Here is an 18,299-nt window from a genome sequence, read left to right as displayed (position 1 = left end):
ACAGATATGGCAGCATCTCTTTGTAGGTCTCTGCTATACATTCTGGGTCAAGGAAAAATAATCCTGCATTTATGAAGTTCTACAAGAGCCCCTGGGTCATTGGAAATGGCTTGTTCTCATTTATGGTCCTCATTATCTGAGGCATGCATCTGGAGTCGCAAGAAGAGAGAACACAGCAACTGACGGCCAACCCGAGAGAAGGGCATTAGCTCAGTCGCTGAGAGAATTAGCTCACTAGCCGAGACACCCTGGCTAGCTCTTTGGCCCCAGATGTGTGGGAAAGCAATTCAGATTATGCACCCACAGCCGATTAAAGGAAACTGAGAGGACCGTTTCCTCCAGGCATCTGGATGACAGGCACACCAGGGCTGAGGTCCTGAATCAGGGAGTAAAATTACACTCAGGTGCAGGTGTGCTCTACCAGCCAATCTTCTCACTTCCTGCCATTTGTCTATCTATGGAAGGATCAGAGGGAGCATCCTTGTACTAAGGCAGGTAACCACTGGCTGATCTATGCCAGTTTGGTAAACTTAGACTTGAAAAAAATCCTGCATCATTAATAGGCACTCTCAGAAGAAAGTGCCTATTAATGATGCAGGATTTTTTACAAGCCACACCTAGAAATCCCTGGTGATCTCTCATTCAAAGACTGACTCCACCTGGTCCTCTATATTATCACCATAGCACTCTTACTGCTTCAGTTATATCCCATCTTTTACACAAAAGGAGTGACTTGAGGCAGTTTACCAAAATGAAAACAAGTATAGATATAAAGAAAAACAATACAAATGTATTTGTTAAAACCCGTTTAAACCATCTGCAAAACCATACAAAACAACGTCAACAATTAAATAAAAAGCTGAATGCTAAAAAGAGTAAATCGCTCTCAGGAGCCCTCCCAGTCAGTTCCCAAAAGCTGATCAGAACAGAAGGGGCTTTAACTCTAACAACTATCATGTCAGACTACACAGAGAAGCCACTGAAATCCACAAGCATGTGGACAACTTCAACAGAAAGGAGGAAACCATGAAAATGAACAAAATATGGCTACCAGTATTTTTAAAAAACTCTAAAATCAGAACAGGAAATAAGAAACAACACTCTGAAAACAGAAGAATTCCAGACATGAATCAATCAGGAGCAGCTAATATCTCTGAACAAAATATTCCCCCAGGCAGGAAGAAGCCAGGAAATGAATCTGGCAAGGCCATTAATGCTAATCAAGGTGATTAATTACAACATTCACACTGGCCTCCAACAGACAAGAGTTCCTTCTCCCATTCTGGACCTTCTACAGATATATAAACCTTCCTTGCTTAGTTTTTTCCAATATACCTCACAACCCCTGAGGATGCCTGCTATAGATGTGGGCAAAAGATCAGGAGAGAATGCTTCTGGAACATGGCCATACACAACAACCCTAGAAGAGGCTATTTGACAAATCGAATCTCCCTGAATAGTTTTGTTTTTGATTTTTAATGTGGAATTTTATTATATGTGTATGTTATTGTCATTTTATACTTTTGATATTAACGAAGAAATTGAATGTTTGCCATTTATATGAGTCCCCCTGGGGAGAGAGGGCGGTCTAGAAATAAAGTTGTTGTTGCTGTTGTTGTTGTTGTTGTTGTTGTTATTATTATTATTAATATTATTATTATGTCTTCCCACCAAATCCCTTTGAAGCTGGAAGGTCATGGCTTGTACAGACACATAATGGGAGATCCAGCCCTTCAGACAGCCAGGAAACAAGCTGTTTGTTCATTTCTGATTTATGTTGACCTCAAGGGAAACCCATCACATGGTATTCTCAGCAAGATTTGCACAGAGGGGTTTGCCCTTGCTTTCTTCTAAATCTGAGGGTGACTTGTCCAAGGTTACTCAATGCATTGTCATGGATAAGTAGGTTTTGTATCCTGGTCTTTCTGAGCGCTTAGTCCAATACTCAAACCTTGATGCCACACTGGCTTCCAATGGGGTTCCCAAGGATAATGCAGCGCAGAAGCAAACATGAACCTAACCTACAGCATCCACAAGTTTAGCTCCCATCCATCAACCTGATTAAGCCCAGCAAAGGGCCATTTTTGAAACAGAATAGATGCCCATATCACTTCCTGTGATCAGAAAAAAAATTACCCTGGGCCAAAATTGGCTCAATGGGTCTGAAAAACATGGTGAAAATGCTCCCACGTGCCCCAAAGAACATTTAGAGGAAAACGGTGGCCTTTCAATATCTCCTGGGGGGCAATATAGCCCTGTTGCCTCCAACCCAGGCATGGGCAAACTTGGGCCCTCCAGGTGTTTTGGACTTCAACTCCCACCATTCCTAACAACATCAGGCCCTTTCCGCTTAAGCGGCTGAGGGGGGAAAGGAAAGGGCCTGACATTGTTAGGAATGGTGGGAGTTGAAATCCAAAACATCTGGAGGGCCCAAGTTTGCCCATGCCTGCACTAACCAATGGCTCTAGGACAGGGTTGGGAATGACAGTTGGATCACAACTCTCAGCAACTTTAGCCATCTTGGCTAATATCAACAATATCTCAGGACCACACAATTCTCAGCCTTGCCCTTAAAAACGGAGACGTCACAAAACCACCTCAGTATCACTCTCAGACTAGGGACCAGAATCAAATAAAGGCCAAGATATGATTTTCTCGCATACCCAGTTTCTCCTTTGCTCCCATTTCTGTTCCGCAGAGACCATTCCAGGGTTCAACACGTTTCCGATTGTGAAAACTGCCACTACCACCCACTCCGCCTCACTCGCTCTTCAGCGTAGGCTGATTAATACTTTAGTACTCTTCAGCTTTCATAGATTTTGCACCTGTCAGATTCTTCTTCAGCTGCCGCTATGTTGTTATGTTTCAGACGTAAATTGCTATGTTTTTGAGAAGAGGCTGGAAACAAAGCTTTCAAATGAAATGCATAAAGAAAAGGGAGGCAAAAAGAACTAGCGTGATGGAGCAGCAGATGACAACTCCACATCAGTGGGGCGGAGATTCCACTCCAAGATAGCACTCTGTCATTATAGGCGGTCTCTGAGCTGCATCCCCAAAGGACATTCAGCACCTTGGAGAACTCCTTGAAAGCTACCCAAAATCTGGAGCAAAGTCATTGAGCTGCTGTCAGGGGAGGCAACCGAAGTCCGTAAGACACACTTCAAATACACATGTGTAAACTGTCTGAATCTGTCAGGGTATTGTGTATTGTGAAATGTTAAAATCAATCTGGATTCAGCAATTATGGAGTTAATGAGAGTCTGCTATGATTGATGTATCACAGGACCAATGGGGTCAAGTGTGTTTTGACCGGGACCTACTATCTTGGTTCCTGTGGAATGCGAGGGAGGAGTTACCTGTGTAGAACAGAGAACAGCGATGAGCAATGTGCTGTGTGTGTGCATGGGTGCTTTCGGCAAGCACTCATGGAGGAAAGGACTGAATTGACTCTATTTGTATATAGATCATGTAAATAAAGTTTAATCAACAGTTGGACTTTGTCTACTGGAGTGAGTTTATCCAGTGCTGTTTTCCACACGGGGAAACAGTCTGGAGAGAAGGAGGTGAACCGGGATGGTGAATTTTTTGGATTTCACTCTGCTACCCATCATCCCCGCTGACAGAATCAGCCCTCCATTCAGGTCCATTTCATGAATTCTTTAATTCATATCTTGCTTTCTCCCAGTATGAGGTAGCTCGTAATACAAGTTAAAACACTGTGTTACATACAAACCTTAGGATATAGTTAAACAATCGTGTTAAAAACATTATAACAGTTTCAAAAGTTTTTTACTGTTGGAAATAGCAACCTTCATCAAGCCTCCACTACTTATTTGTTATGTATATAATTCGGGTTGCTTACTGTATTGTATATGTGTGTATTGGTATGTAATTTGGCTTAACTCTATGTTGTGAGAGGGGCTGCAGACCATGTGACCAGATCTAGGCTTGTTCATGACTCAGACCTCTTTTAGAAACAGTATGCTTTTAGAAAACTGTAGAAACTGAATGGTTTCTATGGACTGTTGATTATGAGAAATGTGCTCTGTGTTATCTACACAAAGAAACTACTTCAAATCCTATTGGTAACTGGATTGATATGCAATGTACCTGTATGCTGAATACACAAAGTTTGTAAGTAAATCAACTATGTTACTTTTTAAAAAGTCTACTTCATTTTTGTCTCTTGAGAGTATGATTTAAACCAAGATATTTTAAGGGAGAGTACATGTTTTTTGGACTACTGATAGAATACTTCTGAAACTCTGCTATATATGTGTGTGTGTGTTTTGTGCATTGGCATATCTTTGTTCCTAACAGTTCAAAAAGATAACCAGGAATATCAGTTTAACAGCTGAGAAACCTAATTGCCTTGCATGACTACTAATGGATATTTGCCACTAAGGAGAAGATTGACTCAAACGAGTTTTTAACTCTTCTCAGGGAGATTTCCATTTCCCAAAAAGATGGTGAATGCCATTTTCCAAAAGGTTATGGCATCATTTTCCCAAAAGGTTATGATTTCTAAGGTCATGCCTTTCCAAAAATTGTAATTCTCCAAAATTACAAATATAAAAAACCAACACACCACAATTGAAAAACCCTCTGCACCAGTTTACACTCAAATGCATGAGTAAACAGAAAGGTCTGCCAACAGAAAGAAAATAAAGAAAGGACCAAGCTTACTTTTCAGGGCAGAGAATTCCTTAGTCTCAAAGCAACCACCAAAATTTTTTCCTATGTTCTCCTCTCATCATTATTAGATCCCAGATTTTATGCCAGAAGGAACCAGAGAAGTCAAGACCAACTATCTGTGGGCTGTGCAGAATCTCTCACACCTTCCTAAGGCCACTCCACCAGTTTCACAAACCATCCACACAGCAACAAATGCACTAATCAATTATCCAAGGATTTGTTTCACATTAATTCTGAGTTAATTAGAATTAATGTGCAAAGGCATCCCAATGAGAAACAGCCATCTCTTGCTGTTGCAGCCAGTTCAGATCTAGTCCACATCATGCTGACCTTCTCTGTCTTTGCATTCAGAGGGAGACAAGGAGGGAAGGAGCAAGGGAGGGGGTGAGGGAGGGAAAATGCACATTTCTAGCAGACTACCTGAAGAATAAGATTGATCAGGCTATCTGTCATCTCCATTAACAGCTGTTAACATAGTCACAGAACGTAATTGTATGATTAAAATTCATGATACTATCGCTAGCTGCAGGCTCTTCTTTTGACTTTTGATTTGGAAACATTTTGAATTTTGATTCGTTTTTTTTTTAAAAAAAAACATCCAATCCAAATACTAACCATTGATTTTTTTAAAAAAACAACTTTAATTTCTTCAATGTGTATCCCTCGTGTATAAATACAACTTACAACCAGTCTTTCTCTTGTCAAAGCTGAATGTGAATTACATTGGAATAGGGAAGGGTAATCAGCCCCAGGAATCAGTCGGGCTTTGTGCCAAGAGCCTCCAAAGCGAGAAGCACCTTCTGAACACCTTTCTCTCTCCTTCATTCATGGATGCACACACATTTACAAAAAATAAGAGACACGCCTATCCTCTCTTTCTCTCTCTTCCTTCCACAGCTTTCCATCAACCTCATGCAGCTTTCTTTCAGGAAACATTCCTTATAGTTTCAACCTCCACAGAATCAGGGTCTAGGACAGGCGTGGGCCATCTTCAGCCTTCCAGGTGCTTTGGACTACCAGCTCTTAGGAGTTATTGTGGGAGTTGAAGTCCAAAACACCTGGCCCATGCCTGGTCTAGGACCTCACTTTGCCCATTCTCAGTTCTGGTTTAGATAAAAAGAGAGGTCCCACTCCCAAGAATGGCTTTCTTAAATCACACATGTAATTGTCCTAAGATGTGACACAGGCCAGATGCTAGCTCTGGGCCAAAAGTAGCCCATCTAGAATCAGCAAATAGCAGGAGGGAGGCAAGATTCCTGAAGTCCTGTTCATCGTTTTGCAAAGATTTCCTGCAAAAAGGTGAAGCCAAGTTACATCCAGGCAGCCTTAGAGACTGTAGAAATGCCCCAAACCTAGCAAACTGAGAACCCACTCCCTTGTGCAAAGACAATGAAAGCGGTGCTCAGAATCCAGGATCCAGGTAGCAATAGGAGGGCATAGGTACATTTGGCACAAGCATACAGAGTCCCTCAGGGCTCAATTCTGTTCCCCATGCTGTTCATATGAAACTGCTGGGAGAGATCATCAGGTCATGGCAAACCCCTAAGACAGTTAAAACAACTAGAGTAACCACCCATAGGATTTAAGGATCAGAATTCTCAAGAAACAATACAGGCTTAGCTTCCCATTGGAAACCAAAACCAGAGTTGGTGACATGAGCTGATGGTCATCTTGGACTTGCCAAGGAAGAGCACCAGTTTCCACTTTCCACAAAATGTGTGTGCATGCGCATATGATCTGATCAGGGGTAGCTAGTAACGTGTCAGGATCATCTGTACCATATATTTGGGGTTTCTAGATATGGCTGTGAAAGCTAAACAAAAAAAGAAAGCTGGCAGAAAGAAAGCCAGCTAATTAGAAACTTTGTGACAGAGAAGAGTGCTTTGCATGCTAAAAAGAGAGAAAGAAATCAAATGAAGTCTGAACTCCCCAGAAGTGAAGTTGACTAAATAGAGGCTGTCGTACTTTGGACAGATCATGACTCTTTAGAAAAATGCTGGGTAAAAATTGAAAACTGCAGTAAAGGAGGAAGGGTGCATTACAGGTGGAATGGCTCAATCTCGGAAATCATGGCTGCTGCCCTGAGTTTGCAAGACCTGAGCAGGGCCAACCTCGGAGAAAACGAAGGTATGAAAGTAGCAGCCCCACAGACTGGAAGTTGGATCCCGGCCTCTGCCAGAAAATCATTTCCACCCTTGCTTTGTAAGTGTAAAATCTGACTGTGTGTATTGGACAAAGGCTGAGTATTCTTGCACTTCTTTTCCAAAGGGCTGTCCTGAGCTCTTTTTTCCTTTGGGAACATGATTTTTTTTTTCTGTGTCAGGAGCAACTTGAGAAACTGCAAGTCGCTTCTGGTGTGAGAGAATTAGCCGTCTGCAAGGACGTTGCCCAGGGGATGCTGCCCGGATATTTTGATGTTTTTATCATCCTTGTGGGAGGCTTCTCTCATGTCCCCGCATGGAGCTGGAGCTGATAGAGGTAGCTCATCCGTGCTGTCCCCGGGTGGGATTTGAACCTGGCACATGATGGTATAGTAACAGAGGTCACCTGGAGAAGGAGGAGGGTCCCTTCTGCAACAAGACTCCCAGGGACCCTTCAGTCCTGCCACGAAAAGGCTTTCTTTTCACTTCTGGGCAATGGGCCAGTTTAAGATGGCTTGCTGCTGCTGCTGCTGAATGCAACCACCAGTGAAAGACTGTGTTACAAGTCTTTGTGCACAACGTGTGGGGACTATTTCAGAATATGTTCTGCTGAATTGTCTTCAACTGTTTAGGATTGTTTTCTTTTTATATTGCTTAAGGCCTATGATCACAGGACATGGCAAAAATATTTTAATCAAATAAAAAGGATAACTGCTGGTTTGGAGTTGGGAGTGGGCACCCAGCCTCCAGCCCAGCCTTGCTCTCCCTCCAAGAACCCTTGAGGCGAGCTTTTCTCAGCCTTCATCTGCAAGCCATGGCCAACATTACAGACTGCCATAGGATGCTGGGGTACGTCATCATATGCAGACATGCTCCCATACCATGCCGGCTGTCAGGACCCTGGCTGCAGAGCACCAATAACCTTACACAGAGGCCAGTCTCTATCTAATATCTTTATTAAAGAAATATATAAAATCAATAAAAACAAGTGAAGAATATAGTTCAGAAGCAGACCTTTCAGATGAGGTCAAATATAGTCCAGAAATGTATTGTCCAATATAAGATATTAGAGTTCAAAGTATTAATCCACTTGACCGAAACACACACTTTGCCAAGCAATAGTGTGGGGAAATAACAGAGTCTTTAAAGTCCAATGAAGCTTGACAACAAGGCTGGAAATAAACTTGATTCTTGACTAGATCCGTGACTGGAGGCAAGACGAACATGAAGCATGAACAGAGTCCGTGGTAAAACCGTGAGACAAGGCAAGGCTTGAAGCTTGATCTGGGAAGCAAGGAACTGGGATTACGAAGTCCACACACGATCTCTCTCCTCAAGCTGATCAATTGACTCCGCAAAGAATCCCTCGCGCCAAACACCTATATTGGGTCTCGTTTTCCCGCCAACAGAACTCTTTCCCTAGAGAACGAGAAGCGAAACCCAACTCTGTCCAGATGCATGACTCCTTAGAATTTCCCAAGGGAAGCAGACCTAATCAGCCATTTGTTTGGCAGCGATTCTCAGGCTTCTCCGATTAGCCTCCCTGACTCCCCTATCTTTAGAATAATTTTCCCTCCTGGAAAACGGGGGGGGGGGGGAGTTCTGCCCAAGGCCTATTTGGCTGAATTCTTGAGGGCAAACATCAACATTCTGCAGGTGAAGAGACTCCGGCTCTTGCTGAACCGGCGAAAACCCCAAGTTTTCCTCTTCGTCTGCCACAATAGTACTAGGAACAGGACTACAAGGCCCATGAGTCATCACACTGGCAAACACTTGATACGGAGAGTGAGCAGACAAGGGCTGGGGCTGCCTGCGTGCTCGGGGTCAGGCTCTGCTCAGGCAGGCAGAACAAACATCTCCCCCTTCTGAGCCCGGCCATTGTGCAGCTACTCCTGGTGCCTGGAAGAGGGGAGATTTCCCTCCCTGCAAAGTGCTTGTGGGGAGGGGCCTGCGTGTATTTCCTAGGGGCCCTCCTCACAGAGAGAAGCATTGTGTTTTAATTAGAGTGTCAAAGCTGCAGCTAAGCAGCCATTGTCTGGTGCCGCTGCCGCTCCAGCACCAGGCAACCTGACTCAAGGTTTTGTTTGCCTCCAACAGGCATGGGCTGTCCGCAGGCAGCACAGCAATTGCAGGGAGGCCCAGGCATCTCCACCACCACCAGGCCAGCAGCTCCGACACAAGGCAACAGCCCTCCCCTCCCCTCTCTCTCTCAGCCCAGAGGCCCCAGCTTTGCCTCCGAGCAGAAGAGAAGCAAGCTCTCCCTCATTAGGAGCAGCGTCCGAACTCTGTGGACTGTCAGAAGGCGGAACAGACTCCCTTGGAGAATGGTGGGCTCTCCTTTCTGCAAGTCTTTCAGCACAGCTTGGATGGTCTGCCATTCAGAGATGCTATTGCTGCACATCCTTCAGTTGGCAGTGGGCTGGACAAGGTGACCGTACAAGGCCTCTTTTTAAACACTTCTCAGGTCTGGCAGAGCCTATACTAATAGAACTGTTTTTCTCTGCTCAGATGCAGAGATGCCGGGCACAGACCAGTGCAGGATTTGGATCAGGGCCCAAATGCAGAACGGGGATCGGGAGTGTTCCCAGTGCTTCCCAGGCTTTATACTGGCTCATATTAGCCACAGAAGATGGCAGGCAGTGTAGGGGTAACACGGCCGAGTGCCTCTGCTTTGGCACGTGGCAGAGGAACAGGCTAGCGGACTTCCCAGCACTATGACTGGGCAAGGCAGCAGACAGCCTGAAGCACCGTCATCTAGAGACAGAGATGGATTGCAAGCTGGTTGGAAAGATGTTTCCATTTCCTAGGCTCCAATTACACAGCCTCTAGGCCTGGGGTTGCAAGGTAAATAGACATGAAGGAATTTTCTTACTGACAAAGCCCTTGCCTACCCACTGTTTTAAGTCCTACAAAGCAGCCACAGAGGCGAAGACAAGGTAACTACATGGACCTTTGATTCCTATCCCTTGATGGCAGCATAGGATCAAGAACCGGCATCTCCGCCCATCTCAGCAGTTCCACGGCATCTAAGGCCACACCCCTAACATACTCAGGAGTCTAATCCCACCCAATACAGTGGGTCTTCTTCTTGAGTGAACATGCAAGGCTCTCCTCAGACAAGAAAGGCCAGATTCACCAATGCAAAGTCCTCTCAAGCAACCATTACAGTAACCAATGGAGTCATAGATGTTGTGGTAATCTCTGAGCAATTAGACTCAATTTAACCCTCTCTGGGGGAGATTCCACCAAAATGCAGCAGAGTAGCAAAAACAAAGCTTTCAAATGCAGCAGTTACTTACACGGGGTGAGCAAGAGAAGCCTTTGACCATTTAGGATTGCAATGGACTGCAGAGTCTCAGTAAAAGTTCATAAAGTATTTATTCAGGTAAAAACAACTCCATTGTAGATAGAAAGGCTTGGGAGCTGTCTAGTCTACTCTAGACTGGTTTCTAAGGAAAAAGAAGAAAGGAAAAATAACAAACATCTAGTTACATCTTGCCAGGAGAGATGGCAAGATGCTTCTTGTTAGCTAGAAGAACAAAGGGAGAAGAATGAATCAAAATGGTTCCAACCTCGTGGTCCAGTTTATTGGGGCCATAAAAGATATTCTGACCAATGAGAAGTTAGTGTCCCTAAAGTTTCATATTTCTACTAACTTCAAAGTAAGGGATGTGACATAAACAGGATAGAGTGAAACACAGTAAAGCCTATCTAGGCATGCTTTGGAAACAGGAAAAGGATTCCCTCAATCTAACTTCCTCAATCTAAATCTATCATCTATCTAACTACATCTAGACTTGAGTAGTCCAGGATGATTCCCAACAATAGATTCATAGTTGGAAGAGGCCACATGAGCCATCTAACCCAACCCCCTGTCATGCAGGAAAAGCACAATCAAAGCACCCCAACAAATGGCCATCCAGTCTCTGTTTAAAAGCCTCCAAAGAGGAGAGCTCCAAGTTCCATGGTGTACTCAAGATCCTACACCATGTTTACACCACCCTTCTGTTGGACACGGACACTGCTCATGTGAAAGTGAATCAGCCACTGTGCCTCTTGATTGCTTCTGTTGGCAACACACATAAAGATGAAGGAGAATCCTTCTGCAATCCCAAGAAAGCAAGAAGCACATGGAAGGTACAGGCACACCAAGATACAGATAATCATTACTTGTTGTCCAGGAAGACTTGGGGTAAAGCCTGCGGCTTAGTCCCAACTGGAGGAGACCCACTCAACTAATGGTCCAATTGTGAGTCAACACAAAAGTATCTCCAACCCAGGCATGGGCAAATTTGGGTCCTCCAGGTGTTTTGGGCTTCAACTCCCATCATTCCTAACAGCCTCAGGCCCCTTCCTTTTCCCCCTCAGCCGCTTAAGTTAGGAATGGTGGGAGTTGCAGTCCAAAATACCTGGAGGGAAGGCCGAAGTTGGCCCATGCCAGTTAGTCCCAGTTCTAGTCCCAGCCAATTAGGTTTAATAATACATATCTAGTTTAAGCCACAATCTGCTCCTGGTCTTCTTTTGGCAGAGATCGTGGAGCTTTTCCATCTTCTGCTTCTGTTATCTATCTGATTCCTACATTACCCATCAAGTGATGTCCACATATACAGTCACTTAAGCTGCTGAGGGGGAAAAGGAAGGGGCCTGAGGCTGTTAGGAATGGTGGGAGTTTCAATCCAAAACATCTGGAAGATCAAAGTTTGCCCATGTCTGCTCTAACTGATCCAAAGACTCTGATCCAGTAGGGACTCACAGTAGGTCCATATGAAATGCTTACATTGGTGGAGCTGTGTTCATGCAACAATGAACTGAATGCAACTAAATCATGTACAAAAGTGGCAATTGGAACAATGGGCAAATAAGCACAACTGCACTTACACCGAAGTCAAGACACCAAATGTATTCCAGGCCAGAATGAGAGACAGGGATTCTGTTCTTGCATGGAATCAAGACTCCAGGTGCTTCCCCATCCAAAACCAAGGAAGCAGCACCAACTCATGGCAAAGAAGCCCTGCCAAGTGTCTGTTGTCTTGGGCCAGAGGAAAGTGTGAAAACGGCGAAGGTGCGAGAAGAGGCTTCTTTGTCTGACGCCCAGATCTTTAGCCAACATTATTAAACTACACACACACACACACACGAATACACACGCACACACAGATCAAGCTCTGCATCCCAGATGGGCTGGTTGGTGAGAGCGCAATGGCGCCAGGCCTTTGAAAAGGCGAGAGGCCCACAGAAGCCAGGAGCAGCTGTGCCTGCTAATCAAATTTATCCCCCTTTCCCCAGGGGTTCGGCTGGGCAGATTTAGTGTCTGTGTGCGGGGGGACCAGGCCGACGGGGTGAACCGGAGTGACTCCTCTCCCTCTCTTTACATCGGGTCAATAATCCTTGCTCCAAGAAGATTACTTCTGCCGAGGGTCCATAATGGGGCGACAGGATCAATAAGGGGCCTCTCTCTCTCTTCCCTGCCAGGGCAACTGGGTCATTCCCTTAAGACTCTCCAGGCTTTCTGTAATGGAGGCAGGGTGTGTGTGTGTGTGTGTGTTCAGCTCTGTTCCTAGTTGAAGGCTAGGAGGCCGGTTGGGGATGAGGGGTTTAGTCATACAATCATAGAATCCTAGAGTTGGAAGAGACCTTGGGGGCCATCCAGTCCAACCCCATTTTGCCAAGAAGGAGGAAAATTGCATTCAAAGCACCCCCAACAAATGGCCACCCAGTCTCTGTATAAAAGCCTCCCAAGAAGGAGCCTCCACCACATTCTGGGGCAGAGAGTTCCACTGCTGAACAGCTCTCTCTCACGGTGAGGAAGTTCTTCCTAATGTTCCGGTGGAATCTCCTTTCTTTCCTGTAGTTTGAAGCCCATTTTGTCCTAGTGGAGCCCCCAGATGGCATAGTGGACTAAGTGACTTGAAGGTTGGGTTGCTGACCTGAAAGCTACCAGGTTCGAATCTCAACCGGGGAGAGTGCGGATGAGCTCCCTCTATCAGCTCCAGCTCCATGCGGGGACATGAGAGAAGCCTCCCACAAGGATGGTAAAAACATCAAAACATCCGGGCAATGTCCCCTGGGCAACGTCCTTGCAGACGGCCAATTCTCTCACTCCAGAAGCAACTCAAGTTGCTCCTGACATGAAAAAAAAATGGTCCTAGTCTCCAGGGCAGCAGAAAACAAGTCTGCTCTCTCCTCCCTATGACGTCCCTCACATCTTAATTCATGGCCCTCATGACGTCTCCTCCCAGCCTTCTCTTCTGCAGGCTAAACATGCCCAGCTCTTTCAGCCGCTCCTCATAGGGCTTCGCCTCCAGACCCTTGATCCTTTGAGTCACCCTCCTCTGGACACATTCCAGCTTGTCAACCTCTCTCTTAAGTGCCCAGAACTGGATGCAGCGTGATTCCAGGTGTGGTCTGACCATGGCAGAATAGAGAGGTAGCATGACTTCCCTGGATCTAGGCACTAGGCTCCTGTTTATAGTCCTCCCTCCGCACCCACGGGGTGGGTCTGCCCCTCCTGCCATCCTCTCCTGGAATACGCTGCAACACCGCCCTGAGTCACTGGGGATTCTGGGAGCCGCTCCTCCTCCTCCTCCTCCTCCTCCACACATTAGGAAGAACTTCCCAGGCCTACTGCTGTTTGAGGGTGGAATAGAGACCGCCTGGGTGTCTGGAGGACGGTTGGAAGCAGAGGTCTGGTGGGAGAGCTTGGGTGGTGCCTCCCTGCCTGGCAGAAAGAAAGAAAGAAAGGAAGGAAGGAAGGAAGGAAGGAAGGAAGGAAGGAAGGAAGGAAGGAAGGAAGGAAGGGTCTGGGCTGGATGGTCCCAGCTCTAGCATCCTCTATGGGCCCAGCTCAAGCCTGGCTGCCTCTTTGCAGGCAGGTGCTTCAGAGGAAAAGAGGGCGGGCAACCTGGGGGTGGCAGGGGAGCTCTCCAGCAGCAGGAGCAGCACTTGCGGTCAGGACCCCCCGATGCTCCAGGGTCTCCGGAGGGGAGGAGAGGAGGGGCAAGGAGGTGGCGGCGAAGCCTGACAAAGCCCAGCCCTGCGCCAGCCAATCCCCCTTGCCAGGCGCCATTGTCAGGCGCAGCGCAGACCCTCCTCCTCCCAAGACAGACCCCCTGTGTCTCCACACCCAGACACAGGCACGGTCCTCCACCGCCGGCACCACGCCTCCCGCAGACAAAGGGCGCACAAAGCCAGCCAGCCCGCACCCAGGCATCCTTTTCCGAGCAAGACTCCCCTTCCCATCCATCCATCCATCCATCCAAGGGGCGTTTCCCCTCAAGCCCCCCACCCGGAGACAAAGGAGGCACGCCCCAGAAAGAGAGAGAGAGAGAGAGAGACAAACACACACACCAGGCGCGGGAGGGCTCTCAATGCCTCATCACATGCCCGCCACAGAGACAATGCCCCCCAAGAGTCCCGAAGGCGCCCCCACCCAAGACCTGGGAGACCCCTCCCCTTCTGGTACCCGGCCCTGCCGCTCACCCGGCTCTGGAAGCGCCCCTCTGTCCTGCTCCTTCCTTTCTTCCTTCCTTCCTCCCTTCGCTCCGCTCCCGGCCGCGCCTGCCGCCACCCGCGTTCACCTGCTCCTTTCCCCGCGAGCGCGCCGGGCATAGGCGTGGCCGCCTCTGCCTCCGCCCGCCAATCCCCGTCCTCCCCGGCCTCGAGGGGGCGGGGCCTCCGAGGAGGGGAGAAGGGGAGGACCCCTCCCCGGTGGGCGCCCGGTGGGCCCGGCGCCAAAGGAGCGGAGGGAGGGGCGCGGCTCCCACGCAACCCCCAGCCCCACTTTGGCATTAGCCTCACCTTCAACATCCCCCTCCTCTCAACAGCTCCGTGCATTCCCTGGCCCTTCCAGTCTCCATTCTCTGGCCTGCTCTGAGTTCCGTGGCAGGAGCCACAGATTATCTCTCAACTACTCACAGGGATAACACTGCCGCTGTGCTCTAGAGCAGGCATGGGCAAACTTGGGCCCTGCAGGAGTTTTACACATCTATATATATAAAAGAGTGATGGCATCATGGCAGTGGACAAAACAACAAAAGTAAACACCCCACAACCTTGAAAATTGACAGCACAACCCCTCATCCATGCCTCTAGGTTGATACAACAAAAAGAAAAGAAAAACAAAGTCCTAATTAGAGGGAGAGGAATAATTGTTTTTATCCAATTGCTGCCAGTTAGAAGGCTAAGCTCCGCTCACTTGGTCTCCTAGCAACCCATTCAGCCCAGGGGATCCTTTACCTTAACTATAAAGCCTTAAACGGTTCAGGACCTGCCTATCTCCGTGATCGCCTCCTCTCCTACGAACCAACGTGAACCCTAAGATCATCCGGGGAGGCGCTCCTCTTGCTCCTGCCTTTGTCTCAAATGCGGCTGGTGGGGACGAGGGAGGGAGAGGGCCTTCTCGGCAGTGGCCCCCCGGCTCTGGAACTCTCTCCCTAAGGAGATCAGGTTAGCTCCTTCTCTGCCCATTTTCCGTCGGGATTTGAAAACATGGTTGTTCCAGAGCGCGTTTAAATGAACAGGCCCAAAAGAGCTTCTTTCTGTTTTGAAAGCATATGGCACTTTATCACTGCTACTTATTTCCATGATACAGCACTTTATGAAACCTGTCCCCACTGGGTTGCTTTTAATTACTCTGATTTTATCTGCTTGGATTTTATTTTGTGTATTGTTGGAATGTTTTAAGTTTATGTTAAATATGTTGCTGTTGTTCGGGCTTGTCCCTGTTGTGAGCTGCCCCGAGTCCCTTCGGGGAGATGGGGCGGGATATAAAAATAAAGTTTATTTATTATTTATTTATTTATTTAACTATCACCAATTCCTCAATACTTTATTTCCCATACCACCATACTTCGCCACAGCAATGCGTGGCCGGGCACAGCTAGTAATAAATAATAAATCTTTATTCATATAAAGTTGGAGGCCCCTCTCCCATCACTAACTGACGTTCTGGGGCCAGAGCAGAGGGAACCGGGAAGACTGTTCCATCTTGTTTCCTTCGGCATCAGCTGGATGCCCCTCCCTCCAGTAACATGCCATGCTAGTTATATATGTGTGTTTATATATATACATATATATGTTTGCGTGTGTGTATGTATAATTGCCATAGCATGTTACTATGCTTTTATTTATATATATATATATATATACTTGCTCTATATTTTATACTCTATATTTTATAAATGCATTTTATGAATGTTATATGTAAGTTAATTTTTTAACTGATTTATAGTGTATTGTACTGTTTTTATATGTCTGTTTTATTGTAAGCCGCCCTGAGTCCCCTGTTGGGTGAGAAGGGCGGGATATAAATATTGTAATACAGTAGAGTCTCACTTATCCAACATAAACGGGCCGGCAGAATGTTGGATAAATGAATATGTTGGATAATAAGGAGGCATTAAGGAAAAGCCTATTAAACATCAAATTAGGTTATGATTTTACAAATGAAGCACCAAAACATCATGTTAGACAACAAATTTGGCAGAAAAAGTAGTTCAATACGCAGTAATGCTATGTAGTAATTACTGTATTTATGAATTTAGCACCAAAATATCACGATATATTGAAAACATTGACTACAAAAATGCGTTGGATAATCCAGAACGTTGGATAAGCGAGTGTTGGATAAGTGAGACTCTACTGTAAATAAATAAAATAAATAAATTGCTGTGCCCGGCCACGCGTTGCTGTGGCAAAGTATGGTGGTATGGGAAATAAAGTCTTGAGGAACTGGTGGTAGTTAAGGTAAAGGGTGAAGGTTTTACCTTACATTAAGTCCATTATAAATGGGTTATATGGCTGCCTTGAGTCTACACTGCCATATAATCCAGTTAAAATCAGATAATCTGTATCTTATAGGCAGTGTGGAAAAGGCCTAAGTGAGGCCTAACTCTGCCTGTCCCCTGGGCTGAGTGGGCTGCTAGGAGACCAAGTGGGCGGAGCTTAGCCTTCTAACTGGCAGCAATTGGATAAAAACAATTATTCCTCTCCCTCTAATTAGGACTTTATTTTTCTTTTCTTTTTGTTGTATGAATGTAGAGGCATGGATGAGGGGTTGTGCTGCCAAGTTTAGTGTTTCTGGGGCATGTAGTTTAGTTGTTTTGTCCTAGGCCGAAATTTCATTACCTACACACACACACACACACACACATATATATATATATATATGGTAGATAATATACAACTTAATTTATAATAATATATAATAATATAATAATATATTATATATAGGGATCGTGATGGCCAAAAGCGAGGAGGAACTGAGGAGCCTTATCACCAAGGTGAAAGAAGAAAGTGCAAAAGCCAGGCTGCAGTTAACCGTCAAGAAAACCAAGATCATGGTAACTACACCTATTGATAACTGGCAAATAGAGGGAGAAAACGTGGAGGCAGTGACAGACTATATTTCTAGGCACGAAGATCACTGTAGATGCAGACTGCAGCCAGGAAATCAGAAGACGTTTCCTTCTTGGGAGGAGAGCAATGCCCAACCTCAATAAAATACTGAGAAGCAGAGACATCACACTGGCAACGAAGGTCCGCATTGTCAAAGCCATGGTCTTCCCCAGAGTAACCTATGGCTGCGAGAGCTGGACCATAAGGAAGGCTGAGCGAAGGAAGAGAGATGCTTTTGAACTCTGGTGCTGGAGGAAAATCCCGAGAGTGCCTTGGACCTTGGCAAGAAGATCCAACCAGTCCATCCTCCAGGAAATAATGCCCAATGGCTGCTCACTGGAGGGAAGGATATTGGAGGCAAAGATGAAGGACTTTGGCCACATCATGAGGAGACAGGAAAGCTTGGAGAAGATCACGATGCTGGGAAAATGGAAGGAAAAAGGAAGAGAGGCTGACCAAGGGCGAGATGGATGGACAGTATACTTGAAGTGACTGGCTCAACCTTGAAGGAACTGGGGGTGGTGATGGCCGACAGGGAGCTCTGGCGTGGACTGGTCCAGGAGGTCACCAAGAGTCGGAAACGACTAAACGACTGAACAGCAGCAGCAAACATAATAAACAATATCATAAGACAGAACCAAAACAATTCTATTAAAAACAGACATAAAATTCCAAATCCAAATCAATATTCTCCATCAAGGATTCAAATAATAGTAAACAGGACTTCAAGGTAGATATGGTCAATTATAAGGGATAGGTAAAACTTGCGCATCAGAAAAGGCCCTCTCCCTCATTCTCACCAGCCGCGCTTGCAACGGCAATGGGAGCGAGAGGAGGGCCTCCCCAGCAGATCTTAAAGCCCGGGCCAGTTCATAGGGGGAGATGCAGTCACGGAGATAGGCAGGGCCCAAGCATTATAGGGCTTTATAGGTCAATACCTGCATCTTGAATTGGGACTGGTAGTTTAGCAACAGCCAGTGGAGTTGTTTTAGTAGGGGGGATGTATGCTCCCTATAGCTAGTTCCCATTAGGAGCCTGGCTGCCAACCTTTGAACTAGCTGAAATTTC

At 46.2% G+C, this 18,299-nt stretch overlaps 1 protein-coding gene across 2 annotated transcripts in view; it reads right to left on the bottom strand.

Moving 5' to 3' along the window:
- dpysl5 (dihydropyrimidinase like 5) overlaps nucleotides 1–14,472 on the bottom strand; it is a 63,921-nt gene extending 49,449 nt beyond the window's left edge. For both annotated transcript variants that reach the window (XM_003228175.4, XM_008121746.3), the window contains exon 1: nucleotides 14,316–14,472. The gene's annotated coding sequence lies outside the window, so the exon portion shown is untranslated. The remainder of the gene's footprint in view (nucleotides 1–14,315) is intronic.
- Nucleotides 14,473–18,299: the final 3,827 nt, after the last annotated feature.

The sequence above is a fragment of the Anolis carolinensis genome, chromosome 1 (assembly GCF_035594765.1).
Source record: "Anolis carolinensis isolate JA03-04 chromosome 1, rAnoCar3.1.pri, whole genome shotgun sequence".
In the NCBI taxonomy this organism is placed as follows: Eukaryota; Metazoa; Chordata; class Lepidosauria; order Squamata; family Dactyloidae; genus Anolis; species Anolis carolinensis.
The sequence above is the reverse complement of the archived record's forward strand: the minus strand, read 5'-3'. Positions and strand labels throughout refer to the sequence as shown.